This window comes from Ictidomys tridecemlineatus, chromosome 15 (assembly GCF_052094955.1).
Source record: "Ictidomys tridecemlineatus isolate mIctTri1 chromosome 15, mIctTri1.hap1, whole genome shotgun sequence".
Lineage (NCBI taxonomy): Eukaryota > Metazoa > Chordata > Mammalia > Rodentia > Sciuridae > Ictidomys > Ictidomys tridecemlineatus.
The window spans coordinates 45150737-45167679 of record NC_135491.1 but is presented as its reverse complement, the minus strand read 5'-3'; the positions used below and the strand labels follow the sequence as shown (position 1 = coordinate 45167679).

Sequence of the window (16943 nt, the reverse complement as noted above, 5' to 3'; positions counted from 1 at the left end):
TCATGAGGGTAGGAAAGATGGTGGAATGAGATGGACATGATTACTCTAGGTAAATGTATGAAGACACAAATGGTGAGACTCTACTTTGTGTACAGCCAGAGAAGTGAAAAATTGTGCTCCATTTGTGTACCATCATCTGAAATACATTCTGCTGTCATGTATAACAAATTAGAACAAATTAATTAATTGATTAATTTAAAAAAGAAGAATTGCTGGGGTTGGAGTGGGTTGGATGTAGAGGTGGTGACTGTGGATTTTACCAACAATCTGAACTTTGACAATCCAATATGTGAAAAAGAGCACCTTACTGATTTAATTGGTATTTATTTTATTATGAAAGGACCAGCAGCTTGTCTCATAGGCCATCAAAATGTACATCTCTGAGAATAAAATACAGTATGAGTGCTGTCCTCTGGAGTTGTACAGCACGGTGCTCCTGTAAAATGGGCAAATGCCAGTCACTAGTTCCATCTGTGAATTCTTTATGACCCATGTCCTCCTATGGCCTGCCTTCCTCCCCCTCTCTTTCTCTCTCTCTTCCCATGATACCGAAAATATACATGGGAACTTAGAACATAGCATCTTTGGCACCATAGTTTCCCAAACCTAGACATTACCTAGTGAACAACAACTATCTTTCCTTTGGGCCATTTTCCCCCAGGGGATGGTCCTAGTGAGGGCTACATAGGGGCAGACTCTAAATGAACTGTCACAGCATGTCAAGTTTGGGAGCTCTAGAATTTTGAAATTAAATTGCATTCAAAGCACTTTCCCCATGCCAGTTTGCACAAAATCCTTGTTTGCCTCTTGCCTGCTGCAGGTTTAATTATGGATCCTCCTGGATGGAGGGATGAAGACGCAGTGTGCTGAGTGAGCTGGGTGGTCAGCCCTGCCTGCTGGGCTTGTGCTCTTGTGGTTTATAATGTCTTCTCGGGTGAATAATAATATCCTGTTCATGCCAGGCCTTTTGGTCTTTGTTGATGACCTATGGGGACTGGAAGCCTGAGATCTTAAATTCAAGAACATACCTTTTAAGCCTGGTCAATCAATCAGGCCACACAGTCACAGCCACAGAAAGCACAAGCTGCTGATGCAGAGAGACCCAAGCACTCAGAGCAGCACGCCACCTGCCAGGAAGCATAGGGTCGACTTTTGGGGATGGGGTACATTCTGCACCTGATCTCATGTGATGGGTTGCAGTTAAAAGGCAGGGGTACTAAAAATGCTGCATAAAATATTGGTGCCTAAGGGTCTGTGCATAAGGCGTATATGAAACAAATTAATTTTGTGTTTTGACTTGGGTCCTATCCCCAAGATACCTCATTATGTGTATCTAAATATTCCAAAATCCGAAAGAATACAAAATATTTCTGGCCCCAGGCATTTATCATAATGGATACTCACCCTGTACCTACTTTATAAAGTTGTTATGGGGATTTAATAAAAATGCTCAGCAAATATAGCAAGCATCAAATAGACTTACTTTATATTTTTTTGCCATTCCAGGGATCTAACCCAGGACCTCATCAGCTAGGCAAGCTGTCTACCACTGAGCCACACCCCTAGTCCTAAATAGAGATTGACCAATGTTCTTTCCTCCTATCAGAGGGGACTTGCCAACAACCTTTCATCTAGTCTCTTCTATAAAGGGCAGTGTCATTAACTATTGCTATAAAATTAGCCATCCCTCAAGACCAGTGGCTGAAGACAATTACTCTTTGAGTCTTTGGGTCTGCAGATCCGAGCACGGCTGGCTAAGCTTGCTTTGGCTCCTGTATCAACAGTCAAGCAGGCAGGTCGAGGATGGCCACACTCAGGCCAGGCTAATCAGCCCTAGATGTGGCACGCCGTCACTTCTGCTGCATTCTATTGGCTAAAGTGGGTACAGCCAAGATTAAAGGGCTGGGGAGACAGACTCCTCCTTTTAGGTAGGGGGAGATCATATTGTGAAAGGTAAGGAGATAGGGAGGGTGAGGGTGGCCAGTTTTGATATCAAATGACCCTAGAGCCTGGGTGCCTGGGTGTGGGGAGTTCAGAGTATACCTGTCAGTTGAGGAAGCAGGATTGTCTCCCAGCACTGAGGCCAGATCCAGGTGGATTCAAATCACAGCTCCACCACTTACCTGGGAGGCCCTCCGGAGACTTACTCTACCTCCCCGGCTTCGGTTTCCTCACGGGGTCACGGTGAGGACCAAGAAGGTATTATATAGAAGGAGCTGAGCACAAGCAGCCAAGCCTGGCACACGCTGAGGGAGTAGTCAACAAATAGAGATTAGATCATTCTTAAATCTCGTGGCACATCCTAGGCTATACCCAACACTGCCTCAGCTTCCCAAGGTTGAAGAGAAGGGAGACAAGCCAGGAGGAGCTGATTTCAGACGCCGAACCGTGAAATGGCCATGACAGAGTAAGAGCTTAATTATAGTTATTTGGGGATAGAAGTGAGGAATGTGATCTGGTGAGCAGAGGGGAGGGGTTTGGGGGAGGGAAGGAGGGAGGAAGAGAAAAGAGACAGAGGGAGGGGAAAGCAGAGCCCTGGAGACATCTCCCTGAATCCCCCCACAAAGTGCTACTGACAGTTTTATTTCATGTTTTGGTTGTTTTGTTTTTTTTTTTTTTGTGTCCATATACAAGAATATTCTGTGTTCACTTCATGGAGTTTGAAAAACAGAGTGTTTTCCCCACAATCTTACCAACCAGATATGCTACTGGCTGATATTTACATGAGTCTCAGTGTGTGCCAACATTGTCACAAGTGTTTATCACTGCTGTCCCTTGGGAAGACCCTAAAAGCAGGCATTGCTAGTCTCATTCATTGCACAGGAGAGATAGGAAACAGGCACAGAGGACATAAGTAACTGTCCAATACGTCATATCCTGTCAATAGCAGATTCTACATTCACATCCAAACTACTTAGTGCCAGAGGTCAACACCAATGGGTCACAGTGCCACCTGGGGACAGGTGATGCTTGGTATATTTCCTTCCATATAAAAGTGTACCACTGGCTGGGGATGTGGCTCAAGCAGTAGCGCGCTCGCCTGGCATGCATGCGGCCCAGATTCGATCCTCAGCACCACATAAAAACAAAGATGTTGTGTCCGTCGAGAACTGAAAAATAAATAATAAAAAAAATATTCTCTCTCTCTCTCTCTCTCTTTCTCTCTCTTTAAAAAAAATAAAAAATAAAAGTGTACCACTATAAGGGTGTGATAGCACATGCCTGTAATCCTAGTGGCTTGGGAGGCTGAGGCAGGAGGATCATGAGTTCAAAGCCAGCCTCAGCAAAAGCAAGGTGCTAAGCAACCTTAATTCTGTCCTTAAATAAAATACAAAATAGGGCTGGGGATGTGGCTCAGTGGTTGAGGGCCCCTGAGTTCAATCCCTGGTACAAAAAAAAAAAAAAAGGTAGAAAAGAAAAGAAAAAGAAAGTGTACCACTGTTGTATTACCTTTTTTTGGTGGTGGTAGTGGTGAGGTGCTGGGGATTAAACCCAGAGCTTCGTACAAGTGCTTTTCCACTGAGCTATGCCCTGGCCCTTTTTTTTGTTTTGTTTTGTTTTGTGTTTTGGTACTGGAGATTGAACCCAGGGGTGCTCTCCCATGAACTACAATCCCAGCTCTTTTTACTTTTTATTTTATTTATAAAAATTTGGGGGGGCTGGGGTTGTGGCTCAGCGGTAGAGCACTCACCTCGCATGTGCAAGACCCTGGGTTCGATCCTCAGCACCACATAAAAATAAATAAATGAAATAAAGGAATTGTGTCCAACTACAACTAAAATATAAACATTTAAAAAAAGAGCAATTACAAAAACCATAAATAATAAAAAAATTTAAAAAGTTTCATCTTCAATTAAAAAATACTTTTTAGTTATACATGACACAATATCTTTATTTTGTTTATTCATTTTTATGTGATGCTGAGGATCCAACCTAGTGCCTCACACATGCGAGGCAAGCTCTCTGCCACTGAGCCACAACCCCAGCCCCTTTTTACTTTTTATTTTGAGACAGGGTCTCTGTTTTGTTCAGCTTTGCATTGCTGTGACCAAAATACCTCACAAGAACAATTTAAAGGAGGAAAAGTTCATTTCCACTCATAGTTTCAGAGATAGGCCAACTCTGAAACTCTGGGCCTGACGTGAGGCAGAACATCATGGCAGAGGGTGTGGCAACCAGGAAGCAGAGAAAGCTCCACTCACCAGGGACAAAATATAAACCATAAAGGCATGCTCCCAGTGACCTACTTCCTCCAGTCACACCTTACCTGCCTACAGTTACAATCCAGTTAATCTGTATCAGTGAATTAATCCACTAATTTAAGTAATAGTTATCATAATCTCATAATTTCAGCTGTGAACATTCTTGCATTGTCTCATACATGAGCTTTTGGGGGACATCTCATAACTAAACCATAACAGTCTCATTAAGTTGCTGAGGCTGGCCTTGAATTTGTAATACTCCTGCCTCAGCCTCCCAAACTGGGAGGGATTACAGGTGACTGCTACCACATCTGGCTTCCCTTATTACTTTTCAAAAGGCTATTTGGAAAATTAGTACTTATCTTTCTCCAATTTTAGTTTAGTACTACTTCTAAAAAAGTAGAGGTTTGTGTGTCTGTCTTCCCCTCTTCGCTTTGGGCAATTTGTAATTTTGATATAATTTTAAACTGATAGAAAAGTTCCAAGGATAATACAAGAAATTCCCAGCGAGAGGGAGAAATGACTAGAAATTTTTTATCCACAAGAATCAGTTCAATTCACTATTTGCTTTATAAGTTTTTTCTTTGCATATAAATATTTAAATATTTGTATACTATATATAAATGATTTTCTGACCTTTTTGAGATTGTATTGGACACATCATGCCCTTTAAACCCTAAACATATCAGTGTTTATTTCCTGAAGAACAAAGACATTTCCATACCTGACCACAATATGACCACAATACAATTAGCAAACTCAGGACATTTAACATTGTAATAGTATTTCTAATCTATAATCCATATTTCAATCAATCAGCTGTGCTTACATATTTTTCCCAGTCCAGGATCTAATCCAGGATTCTGCATGGCTCTTAGTCATCACAATTCTTTAGCCTTCTTTAAACTGGAAGAGTTTCTCAGTCTTTCTTGATCTTGACATTGCTTATGATATAGACCAGCTATTTGTAATTGTCCTTCGATGCATGTTTCCTCCATTCTTTCTTCTCTCTGCAAATGTATACATACATATTTTATAAATTAAGATCATAGTAGCAATATATTTTTAAACTATTCATTGAACTCTAACACAAACACAGAAAAGTGAGCAGATCATAAATGATCAGATCAGCAATATTGAACCCATGTGTTACTAGGACCCAGAATAAGGGACAACACAGTCTGCCCCAATAAGCCTCCCTGTGCTACCTGCCAGTCATAAACCCCCCACCCATGGGTAACCATTATCTTGACCTTTAAAACAGATATTAGTTTTGCCTAATTTTGTGCTCTATAAATGGATTAATAACACAAGCAATACTATTTTTGAACCTGGCTTTTTCACCTGAAATGTTGTGAATACTTTTTTTGTGTCATTGGAGAATCCTTTCTAGCATAATATTTAATGGCTTCAGAATAATTTGTTCAAAAGGCACACCATAATTTATTTATCTGGGCTGTGCCCTGAGGTTGGGCATGTAGCTTTCTTTCAATTTTTTCTTATATTATCAACCACACTGCAGTAGACACACTTCAAAGCAAGCACTGCCAAGTGACCAAAGCAAGGTCTCAAAGCTGCTCTGCCGGGATCTGAGTCCTGGATCTCACAATTTCTAGTCAGTGACCTAATGCAAACCCCATAGAGGAGCCGTGACTTCCTTGCCTTGGTGATAATAGCACTCATGTCATCTGTTGTTGTTAGGGTCTAATTGTGTTAATAAAATATAGAGTTTAAAATAACACTTGGCACAAAGAAAATGCTCAATAAATATTAACTCCTGTTATTTGTCACTGAGAACATTTTCTATAAGTAAAAAAAAATATATGTTAAAGTGATCCTAAAGGTGATCCTTTTGTTATTGTTGGAGTTGTTGTTAGTTATTTCCTTGCTCTTTGTTTTGTTTTGTTTGGGGTATGGCATTTGTTGATAAAGTCACTGATGAGGATTTACGAACATGAGAAAGCCCTAGATTGGAGGGATAAAAATCAGAGCCGCCACTTTAACTTGGTCCAGAAGCTTCTGTGTGATCTTTGAAAAGCCTCCTGAGGTCTCTGAGCCCTGATTTCTTCATACTGTGATAACTACTGGATACTGTACAGTACAAGATCTATGACACTGGCTTTGGGGGTCACATAAAACTAGGTCTCAATTCTGACCCTGCTGCTCCCCTTCCTAAGACTTGGGCAAATTATTTAAGCTCTCTGAGGCAAAGCAGAGACAAGCAATCCCACTCAGAAGGTTGCTGTGATGGCATGAAGGAGATGGCGCCAGGAACCCCCTGCAGAGGCCCACTGCAGGGATACTCATGATGCTGTTATTGATGTTATCAATCCTTGCTCTGAATCAAAGTATGAAGAAATGACAAACTCTCAAGGGCTGTGTGTAATTACTGAAGCTAAGAGTATGGGCCTCTAAATAGGGGATCTTCTGCAAAGGGAGGCCAGTCAGCATGAAACAGCAAACAATAAGAGGCCTTAGGGGGAAGGACATAAAAAAGAGGCCAAATGACTTCAAGTTGGAGCAGCCCTGCTTCTCAAATTCGCCTGATTACAGTACTCACCTGGAGAGTTTTTAAAAATATCTGCTCCCCGGGGTGACTGGAAGGGTCAGATGTGGAAATAATATCATCATGTACTGAGCATCTAGGTGGCAAGCCACAAGCTCAGCATACTGCCACAATATTTATTTAATTGTCACGGCAATCCTATGAGACAGGGATTATTGTACCAATTCTACAGATGATTAAACTGAAGCTCAAAGAGTTTAATGATTTGCCCACGGTCATACATAGCAAGAGCTCTAGGTGTCTCTGATGTCAAAAGTCTTAAGCTTGATCCTAAACTCACCGACCAGAACATTCAGCTCGGTCATTATGAATATGATCATCCATCATGCATATGATATCATTGTACTCAGCAATTGAAACTTCAGAATTTTTTCTTCTTTTTTGTTGGTGCTGGGGATCAAACAAAGGGCTTCATGCATGTTAGGCAAGCACTCTGCTACCTAGCTACACCCCTAGTCCCAAAGCACTTTTAAAAAAAGAGCTTTAGAGGCTGAGGCAGGAGAATCACAAGTTCAAGGCCAACTTCCCAACTTAAGGAGACCCTGTCTCAAAATAAAGAAATATAAAAGAGTTGGAGAGTAGCTCAGCAGTAGACTGCCCCTGGGTTCAATGCTCAATACTGCAATAAAAAATAAAATAACAACACCTTTAATGAGGTATGATTTACACATCATAAACTTTACCTACTTAAGCATGCAATTCAATGTTTTGGTGGTACTGGGAATTGAACCTAGGGCTTTGTGCATGGTAGGCAAGCACTCTACCAACTGAGTTATGTCCTCAGTTCTTCAATGGTTTCTTTTTGCTTTTTGATACCAGGGATTGAACTCAGGGATGCTTCACAATTGAGCCACATCCCCAGCCCGTTTTTATTTTTTATTTTGAGACAGGGGTCTCACCAAGTTGCTTAGGGCCTTGCTAAGTTACTGAGGTTCAACCTATTATCTGTCTCCAACGATTTGTTTAATCTAGACATTTCGTGTAAACAGATTCCTACAATATGTGGCCTTTTCTGTCTGGCTTCTTTCACTTAGTGTAATGTTTACAAGATTCATCCACATTGTCCATGTATCGGTACTTCATTCCTTTTTATAGTCAAACACTATTCCACTGAACATCTACATGCATTTTACTCTTCCATTCACTGGCTGTTGTTTATATTGTTGTGAACATTCGTGTACAAGTTTTTGTGAGGATGTTTTCATTGCTCTTGGGTATGTGCCCAGGAGTGAAATTGCAGGATCATATGGCATCTCTGCGTTTAACCATTTGGGGGAAATGTCAGGCTGTGTTTCTAAAAGCTGCTGAGCCATTTTACATCCCCCAAAGCTACATATGAGGGTTCCTTTGAGAGTCTTTTTGTAAAAACTCACAGCAATAATCCTCACAACAACCCAGAAACAGACATCATTATTTATCCTTCCAGACAAGCACAAATGAGGGCAGAGGGAGGACGTGACTTCTCAGAGGATACCAGCTTCCAGGGCTGGGGCTCCAACCCTGAGACTGCCCTCTTTCCTGCAGAAAGCTAGAATTTGTAGCTAAAATAGTAGGGTTTAGGTCTTTAGGAGGTGATGGGGCAATGGGTGGGGAGGAGAAATCTGCTGATCAGAGTCTTGACGTGGAGATGGAATCTTCTAGTTTTAGGGGTGAGAGATCAAAGCCATTTCTGTTTTTGTATTATTGGGTGACAGCCGAAGCCAGGTTTTTACTAATTAATGATGACCAGAGTGCTCTGACAAGATGGAGTGCTCGGCAAACGCCAGCCATGAATTATTCACAGCCAGGCCTTCTCGAAACTGGATGGGAGGAAGCTGCCCAGGAAGAGAGGAAAGCTATGCCCTCGTTCCCTTCTCCCCCAGTCTGCAGGAACCTGAGCAGACTCCACAGGACTCAGTTTCTCAGTCCAGAAAATGGGGCCAGGTGTGAGTTCTCATTCCTATAGACCACTAGGCAAGGACATGGCCAACAGGGGCTGGTGACCTGGCTCCGATTACCATCTGCCCTGTAGTCAGCACATACCCAAGCTGCCCCTACCAGCCCAACAATAATAACAAATCACTAAATTAACACCAACACATAGTGACCAGAGAGCAGAATTTTAGGCATTGCAGGCATATAGTTAACAATGCTCAGTGTTGTCACTATAATACAAAAGAATCCATACACAATATATAAAGGAATGAAAGTAGCTGCCACAGAACTCTGTGTAGACTGAATTTGAATTCTATGTAATTTTTATGTGTTACAATACATTATTCTTCTACTTTTTTTTCTAGCCACTTAAAAATGCAGAAACCATTTTTAGCTCCTGGAATGTATAAAAACAGATATTGCCTCAAAATGTTAAACATAATTACTATCTGACCCAGCAACTCCATTCCTAAGTATATACCTAAAAGAAATGAAAATACGCGTCTAAGCAAAAATTGGTACATGAAAGTTTATAACAGCACTCTTCAGGATAGCCAAAAAGTAGAAGAAAAACACAAATGTTCATTAACTGATGAATGGACAAACCAAATGGTGTATATCCATACAATGGACTATTATTCAACTATAAAAAGGAATAAAATTTTTATATATGCTACAAAGTGAATGAGCCTTGAAAACCTTACACTAATGAAAGAAGCCAGTCAAGAGGCAATATATAGTAAGCTTTCATTTGTGAAGAATGTCCAGAATAAGAAAGTCTGTAGAGACATGAAGTAGATGAGGGGCTGAAGGGGCTGAGGAGTTGGGGGGGGGGATCACTAAGGAATAGGTTTCTTTGGAATGTGAAAATGTCCTGAAATTGCTTGTGGTGACAGTCGTCCAACTCTGAGAGTATACTAACACCTGCTGAGTTGCACACTTCAGGTGGATGAATCGTGTGCTATGAGAACAATACTATTAAAACAGTACTATTAAAAAGTAACCATAGGGGCTGGAGTTGTGGCTCAGTGGTAGAGTGCTTGCCTAGCACATGTGAAGCACTGGGTTCGATTCTTAGCACCACATAAAAATAAATAAACAAAATAATGGTCCATTGACAACTAAAAAATATTTTTAAAAAAAGTAACAATAGCAGGCGTGCTGTGGTTTACTGATCCCCTCAGTCATCTGTGTGCCTTTGGGCACCTCTGTCCTCGGTTTCTTCACCTGAGAAATGGTCACAACAGTACTGGCTCATGAAGTTGTGTGAGAACTGAGTGGCTTTAAATCACTAAAAAATAGTGTATAAGAGTTAGGCACCCAAAAGATATCCAAGCTGGCCGTAATGGTGCATGCCTGTAATCCCAGCAGCTTGAGAGGCTGAGGCAGGTGGATTGCAAATTTGAGGTCAGTCTCAGCAATGTAGAGAGGTCCTGTCTCAAAAAAAAAAAGGTCTGTGGCTCACTGGGTTCAATCCCTGATAATAAAAAAAGAAAAAAAAAAACCGTCAAAAACAATATCCAGATTCATTAGTTACTAAGGAAACGCAAACAGGAAGACATCCATTCACAAGATTGACAAAAATTAGGAAGTTGGGTAACACCAAGTGTTGGTAGGGTGTGAGGAAAGAGGAGCTCCCATGCCACATTGGGGAGGGCAGTGCCATACCATGAGACCTAGCAATCTCCACTCCGGGGCACATATGCCAGGAACCTTCCCACACAGCCAACAGTGTTCACTGAAGCTATTGTCTATGGTAGCGGAGGGCGGCAGATAACTGGATGCCCCTCACAGGAGAATAGCTATGCAAATACGGCAAAAGCACTTTATGGAATGATTATGTAGCTGCTCACAACAATGAGATATGTCAGCGGTCAACTAACTAAAGCCTGTGGGCTAAATTTGACCCACCCCCTGTCTTTTCACAACTTGGCTCGTGATCTGAGGATGATTTTTACATTTTTAAATGGTCAGGGGTGGGGAATCCTAAAATTATTTTGTGACACATGAAAATTATATGAAATTCAAATTTCAACGCCCACAAAATTTTATTGGAACACTAACATGTTCCTTCCCTTTATTGTCTGCGGCTGCTTTTATGCTCTGTTGTTGCAACAGAGACCATGTGGCCTGCAAAGTCTAAAATATGTACTATCCGGCTCTTTACAGTAGACCTCTGCTGATTCCTGAATTACACAAACATGCAGAGACTGGGATAGGTCTACAAGCTGTACAGCTGAATGAAAAAATAAATGTGTCTATTATTTGTTGCCCTGTAACACATTATCCCCAAATACAATGACTTAAAATAAAAACAAACATTTCTCATCTAGTTTCTATGAGTCAGGAAATCGGGAGTGGCTTGACTGGATGGTTCTAGCCTGGCATCTATCCTGAGGTTGTAGTTAAAATGTCTCAGGCTGGAGAATTCACCTACGTGGCTGCCAAGTGCTTGCTGGTGGTGGGAGGCCTCACTTTCTCTTAGACCTCTCCAGAGGGCTGCCAGAGTGTCCTTGTGATAGGGCAGCTGTTTTTCCCCTAATGTGGCTGATCTAAGAGAGAACAAGGAGATTGCGATGTCTTTTACTACCTAGACCTGGAAAAATCACATTCTACTATCCCTGCAATAGCCCACTGGTTGATTAGGATCAGCTGTGTTCACTATGGAAGGCTGTCTTAGCCTGCTTGGGCTGCCATAACAAAATCTCATAGACAGGGTGTTTTGGAGACTCACTGTTTTGGAGACTGGGAAGTTCAAAATCAGTGAGGTAGGTTTCATTCTCAGGCCTCTTGGCCTGTAGGAGGCCACCATCTCACTGTGTGCTCGCACAGCCTCTCCCTGGTGCATGCATGGGGAAGTGAGTCCTTGAATCTCTTCCTTTAAAGGCACTAATTGCATCATTGGATCCTATCCCCATGACCTCTTCTAAACCTAATCACTTCCCAAAGGCTGCGCTTCCAAACACCATCACACTGGGGATTAGGGCTCTGAATTTTGTGGGACATAAATATTCAACCCATCACAGAAGAGACTACTCAAATATTTGACTACCAGGAGATCTACCCAGGTTGTGGGGGGCATCTGGGAGACTGGCTACCGCAGTAAGAGACAGAATCTGATCTATAGCAAGATGCCTCTTAATTAAAAAAGTAAAATCAGCTGGGTGCAGTGCACATGCCTGTAATCTCAGTGGTTTGGGAGACTAAGGCAGGAGGATTACAAATTCAAAGCCAGCCTCAGCAACCTAGTGAGGCCTTAAGCAACTCAGCAAGACCCTGACTCTAAAAAAAATAAATAAATAAAGGGCTGGGGATGTGGCTCAGTGGTTTAGTGCCTCTTAGTTCAATCCCTGGTACCAAAAAAAAAGACTCACATTTATACATTTATACAAAACAATATGATACTTCATGCACTGGGGTTGTGGCTCAGCAATAAAGCACCCGCCTAGCATGTTCGAGGCGTTAGGTTCGATTCTCAGCACCGAATAAAAGTAAATAAAAATAAAGGTATTGTGTACAACTACAACTAAAAAAATTTTTTTTAAACCCAATAATTCCCATTTGACAAAACTGCATACAAACTAGGTCTTCATTAAAAAGAGTGGAGGAGGAGGGAAATGGGAAGGAGAGATAAGGATAAAAAGAAAAGAATGAATGAGTGAACATATGAAGCCAGGGAGGAGCCTGGCACAAACTAATTATAAGAGTGGACTGTGAACACGGTGAGGTGGCACATGCCTGTCATTCCAGCTACTTAGAGGCCGAGGCAGGAGATCACAATTTCCAGGCCAGCTTGGGCAATAGAGAGACCCTGTCTCAAAATAAAAAAATAAAAAGGGGTGGGGATGGAGCTCAGTGTAGAGTGTAGAATATCCCTGGGTTCAATCCCCAGTATTATAAAAAGTAACAACCAAAAAACAAAGGCTGTGAACTACACCCAAGTTATTTCCAGTCCCCAACATACACACACACACACACACACACACACACACAGAGAAGCACGCGCGCGCGCACACAGATCTTTTTGTCCAAGATCACAAAAAAGCCCAGTCTCCCTAGCTGAGCTGGCTTTCTCTGTCTGGCATATTCTCATTAAATTCATGGTTGACCTGCAGAATCAGGTCCAGAGGAGGTTTTTGCCTGTGGGAAGGGGCGTGGGGACCAGCAGAACCAGTCTGGGAAGAAAATGGTCAGTTATTACCCAAACAGTGCTGGTGGGTTGCCCACCCTCCTGCCAGCCTTCTTCCCTCTCTGGAGACAAAGGGCTCTTAGAATGCAGAGCCCTGCAAATGCCCCCAGGTCTAGCCTGCTGATGGTGAGAGAGTCAAAACTCTCATTTCTTTAAAAACACATCATATTACTTTAGGCCTGGTGACTTGTTGATCTTTTAATTCTCATAAGCTCTTCCGGGTAAGGATTGTTATTTCAATACATCCAGAGAAGTGAGTTGAATTGTTTGTAACTGTGTTGTCTCCCTGTGCAGCCATTCATTCATTTAGCTAATACTCCTTGGACACTTACTGTGCGCTAGTACAGTAGTGGGGATATAGCTGTGAACAGAACTGTTAAAAGCCCTTGTCTTCAAAAGGGATAGGAGGAGTGGGAATAGACACCAGGAGAAGTGAAAACAGATATCAGATGGTGAACATCGGAAAGTCACTGTGTTTATCAGTGGGGGTCAGGGAAGACTTGCATTTGAACTGAGACCTGAAGGTTGTGGTGGCAGCCCAGTGGAGAGGAAGGAGCAGGTGAAAAAGATAGGCTTGGCATGTTTAAGATTAGGGAATGAGGTGGAACCCGGATCCGGTAGGTCTTTGTATCTATTTATGAAAGGAGTTTGGAATTTATTCTATCAGATGGAAGTGGCTCTATCATTATCAGCTATATGATCTCAAGTACATTATTTCACTCCTCTGAGTCTTGTAAAGTGGGGTTAATAATAATAATTCATTCATAATAATAATTCATTCACTGATAGGCACCTTCTGAAATGGCCCCAATAATCATGTGCTCTGTTATTCACATTCTAGAAATGTGGGCTGGACTTGGTGACTCCCTCCTCACTAACATGAGATCACAAAGGTGATAGTGTATTCATTTCCTATTGCTACTGTAACAAATTACCACAATCTTAGTGGTTTAAGGCAACACAAATGTAATATTTTGCTGTTCTGGGGACCAGACATCTAAATGGGTCCTACTGAGCAGAAATTAAGGTGCCAGCAGGGTTGTGTTCCTTCAGGAGGCTCCTGGGGAAAATCTTGGCTGTTCAGGCTTCCAGTGGCTGCCTGCATTCCTTGTCACGTGGTCTCTTCCTCCGACTTCAAAGTGCGTCACTCCAACCTCCATTCCCATCTCTACAGCTTCCTTTTATCTGCTGGCTCTCTGACTGTCCTGGGCTGACTCTCTGACACTCACCCAGCTAAGCAACCTCCAGATTATCTGACTGTCCTGGGCTCTTCCTTTTCCCCACTTATAAGAATGCTTGTGATTACTGGGCCACCTGGGCAATTCATGACACTGTTCCCATCTCAAAGTCCTGAGTCACACCTGCAAGTACTTTTGTGTAGAGTAGCATATTCACAGGTTCTGGGGAGTAGGACATGGACATCTTGGGGGTCATTATTCTGTAACAACATACACATCATTTTTGTGATTAGGTAATAAAAGGACTGAGGCTTATGTCTTGGGTGTTCTCTCTTTTTCCTCTCACATATCACTTCAGGGAAAACCAGCTGTCGTGACAGGAGGCAGCTTTGTGGGGAATCCCTTGTGACAGCCAACAGCCAGTGAGGAGCTGAGGTCTGTCAACAAAATGTGAGTGAACTTGGAAGTGGGTTTTGCAGCTCCAGAGAGCCTAGAGACAGCTACAGCTCTGGTCAACAGTTGGATCACAGCCTCATGGAGTAAACGGCCTGAATCACCCAGCTAAGCAACCTCCAGATCCATGAGCCCCAAGAAAGAGAGTAAATGTTTGTAGTAATTTGTAATGCAATAATAGATGATAAATGCATTCATTCAATAAATATGTATTAAGTGCCAATATAATGTGTCATGTTTTCTTTGACATGTTAGACATGCAGCAGTGGATAAAAGCAGAGAAAAATCCCTGTTCTCACAGAGTTTACATAATCACCAGAAAGAGACAAACAGTAAACACAATGACACGTTACAAGGTGACAATTTCTATGGGAGAAAAGTTGAGCAAGGGAAGAAGAGTAGTCAATGAGGGTTTTGCTGAAAAGTGGATGCTTGAGCAGACATAAAAATGAGGGAAGAAACTTTCCATGCATTTTAAGGGAAAGAATATTCCAGGAGGCAAGTTCAAGAATGATAAGAATGTCGTTTTTATTTGTGATCCAGCGTCTGATCAATAACCTGTGGTAAGAATATGCCCAGTTTTTTTTTTTTTTTAAAGCATCAGGGAGGCCAATGTGATCATGAATTTGTTGGAAAAACTGGACTAACTTTCCCACATCCTGAACAGAAGTGATTGCTTCTTGGGATGTGAAATTAAATTTTTTTTTCATGAATAGGGCGAGACAGGAGGGCAGGAAACTGTCACAGATAACCCTGTGATCAAATATAATGTCACAAATATGGAACAAACCTATACAATAGGCCTCCTGATATTATGAACTAAGAAACAGACAACATGTCCTATAATATTTTTCTCAAAAGTGTCTTCCTGAATATATTCATGAAGAATAAGAGAGTAGTCAGGTGGTACATGCCTGTAATCCCAGCTGCTCGGGAAGCTGAAGCAGGAGATTCACAAATTCAATGCCAGCCTGGACAACTTAGCGAGATATTATCAAAAGAAAAAAGAAAAAGGGCTGGGCATGTAGCTCAGTGGTAAAGTGTCCCTGGGTTCAATCCCTGGTACCAAGAAATAAGACAAAACAAATTCAGATTATGGAATCCTCTACTAGACAACTTGCCTTCAAAAATGCTATAAAAATGTGATGTGATTATTGATCAGATGCTGGATCACAAATAAAACAAAACCACAACTATACAGGATGTAATTGGGACAACTGGGGAAATGTGGATATGTCACTGTGAGATAGTAGCGTTATATCAATGTTGAGTTTCTTAGGTGCCATAATAGCATTATGACTGCATAAGAGAAGTGTCAGGGTGTAACGCTCAAATGGTTTAGCCAAAGTAATGCAAATAAAACGAGTGTGTAAATATTCTGGTAAAACACATTGGCAACAGGTGAATCCAGATGAAAAAGTACAAAGGTGCCTGTTGATTGTACAAGTTTAAAACGTCAAATTTTTTTCAAAATAAAAAGTTGTGAGAAAGAACAAATGCTTTGCCTGTGGCGCTGCTGGACGGCTCCACATTGGGGGCGCCACGGATTTGAAAGGCTCCTTATTTATTTATTATTTTTAACTTTTTGTTCATACATATTTCGTGCGGGGGGGTCTCTTTATTTCTGCCTCTGACCCCCATCCTCGCTATTGCCAAGTGCCCCAAATCGCTTCCTCTCTGGTGCAAGATCCATGCATGGAGGCCGCTGAGAGCAGGTGAAAAGGAAGGAGGTGACATTCCAGAATTCCAGAATGAAAGGCGGGAAGGGAGAAAAGAAAGAAAAAAGGAGAGGAAGCCCAACAAGCTCGCCTAAGCGGGAGGATCCGGAGCTCCGGAGTTGCGGGCGCTCTCTGCGGCGCGCCACCGCCCCCTCGTGGCCACGGGACACGCACGCGGCGCCGCAGCCGGCAGGTGGATCTGGCTCTGCAACCCGAGCTCTTGACTGACGGTGTCCAGAAGAGCTCCCAGTAGGCCAGGGCACCTCGCGATCATGCCCTGCTCACTTTAGATACACATATTTTTTTTTAATTTTTAATATTCTTTGTTGGTACGTGGTGCTGAGGATCGAACCTGGGAGGCACGCATGCCAGACGAGCGCGCTACCGCCTGAGCCACATTCCCAGCCCAAGATACACATATTTTTAAAAGTACCTACTATAAGCCGCGCACCGTGCCGAGTACTTTATAGATATTAACTCAATCCTTACAACAGGTCACTTAGAGAGCAAGGAGTATTGAGAGCAAGGACTTGGAAAACATTGAGGAACCTTGAAATTGTTCATTTATTTTGTTTGTAAATGTTTACTGAGCACTTAGGAGGTGCTGGACCCTGAACCCAGGCATGCGACCCAGTGTGTGAGGGCCTGAGGATGCAGCGAGAGGGAAAAATGACAGGACACGATGTTCAATTGAAAAACAAAAGAAAGGGGGAAAGATAACCT

At 42.2% G+C, this 16943-nt stretch overlaps 1 protein-coding gene across 1 annotated transcript in view; it reads right to left on the bottom strand.

Moving 5' to 3' along the window:
- Positions 1-304: 304 nt before the first annotated feature.
- Zfp90 (ZFP90 zinc finger protein) overlaps positions 305-16943 on the bottom strand; it is a 46786-nt gene continuing 30147 nt past the window's right edge. Inside the window, exons 6-7 of the transcript XR_005731205.2 lie at positions 5032-5212; positions 305-2246 (exon numbers count right to left, since the gene is read on the bottom strand). The gene's annotated coding sequence lies outside the window, so the exon portion shown is untranslated. The remainder of the gene's footprint in view (positions 2247-5031; positions 5213-16943) is intronic.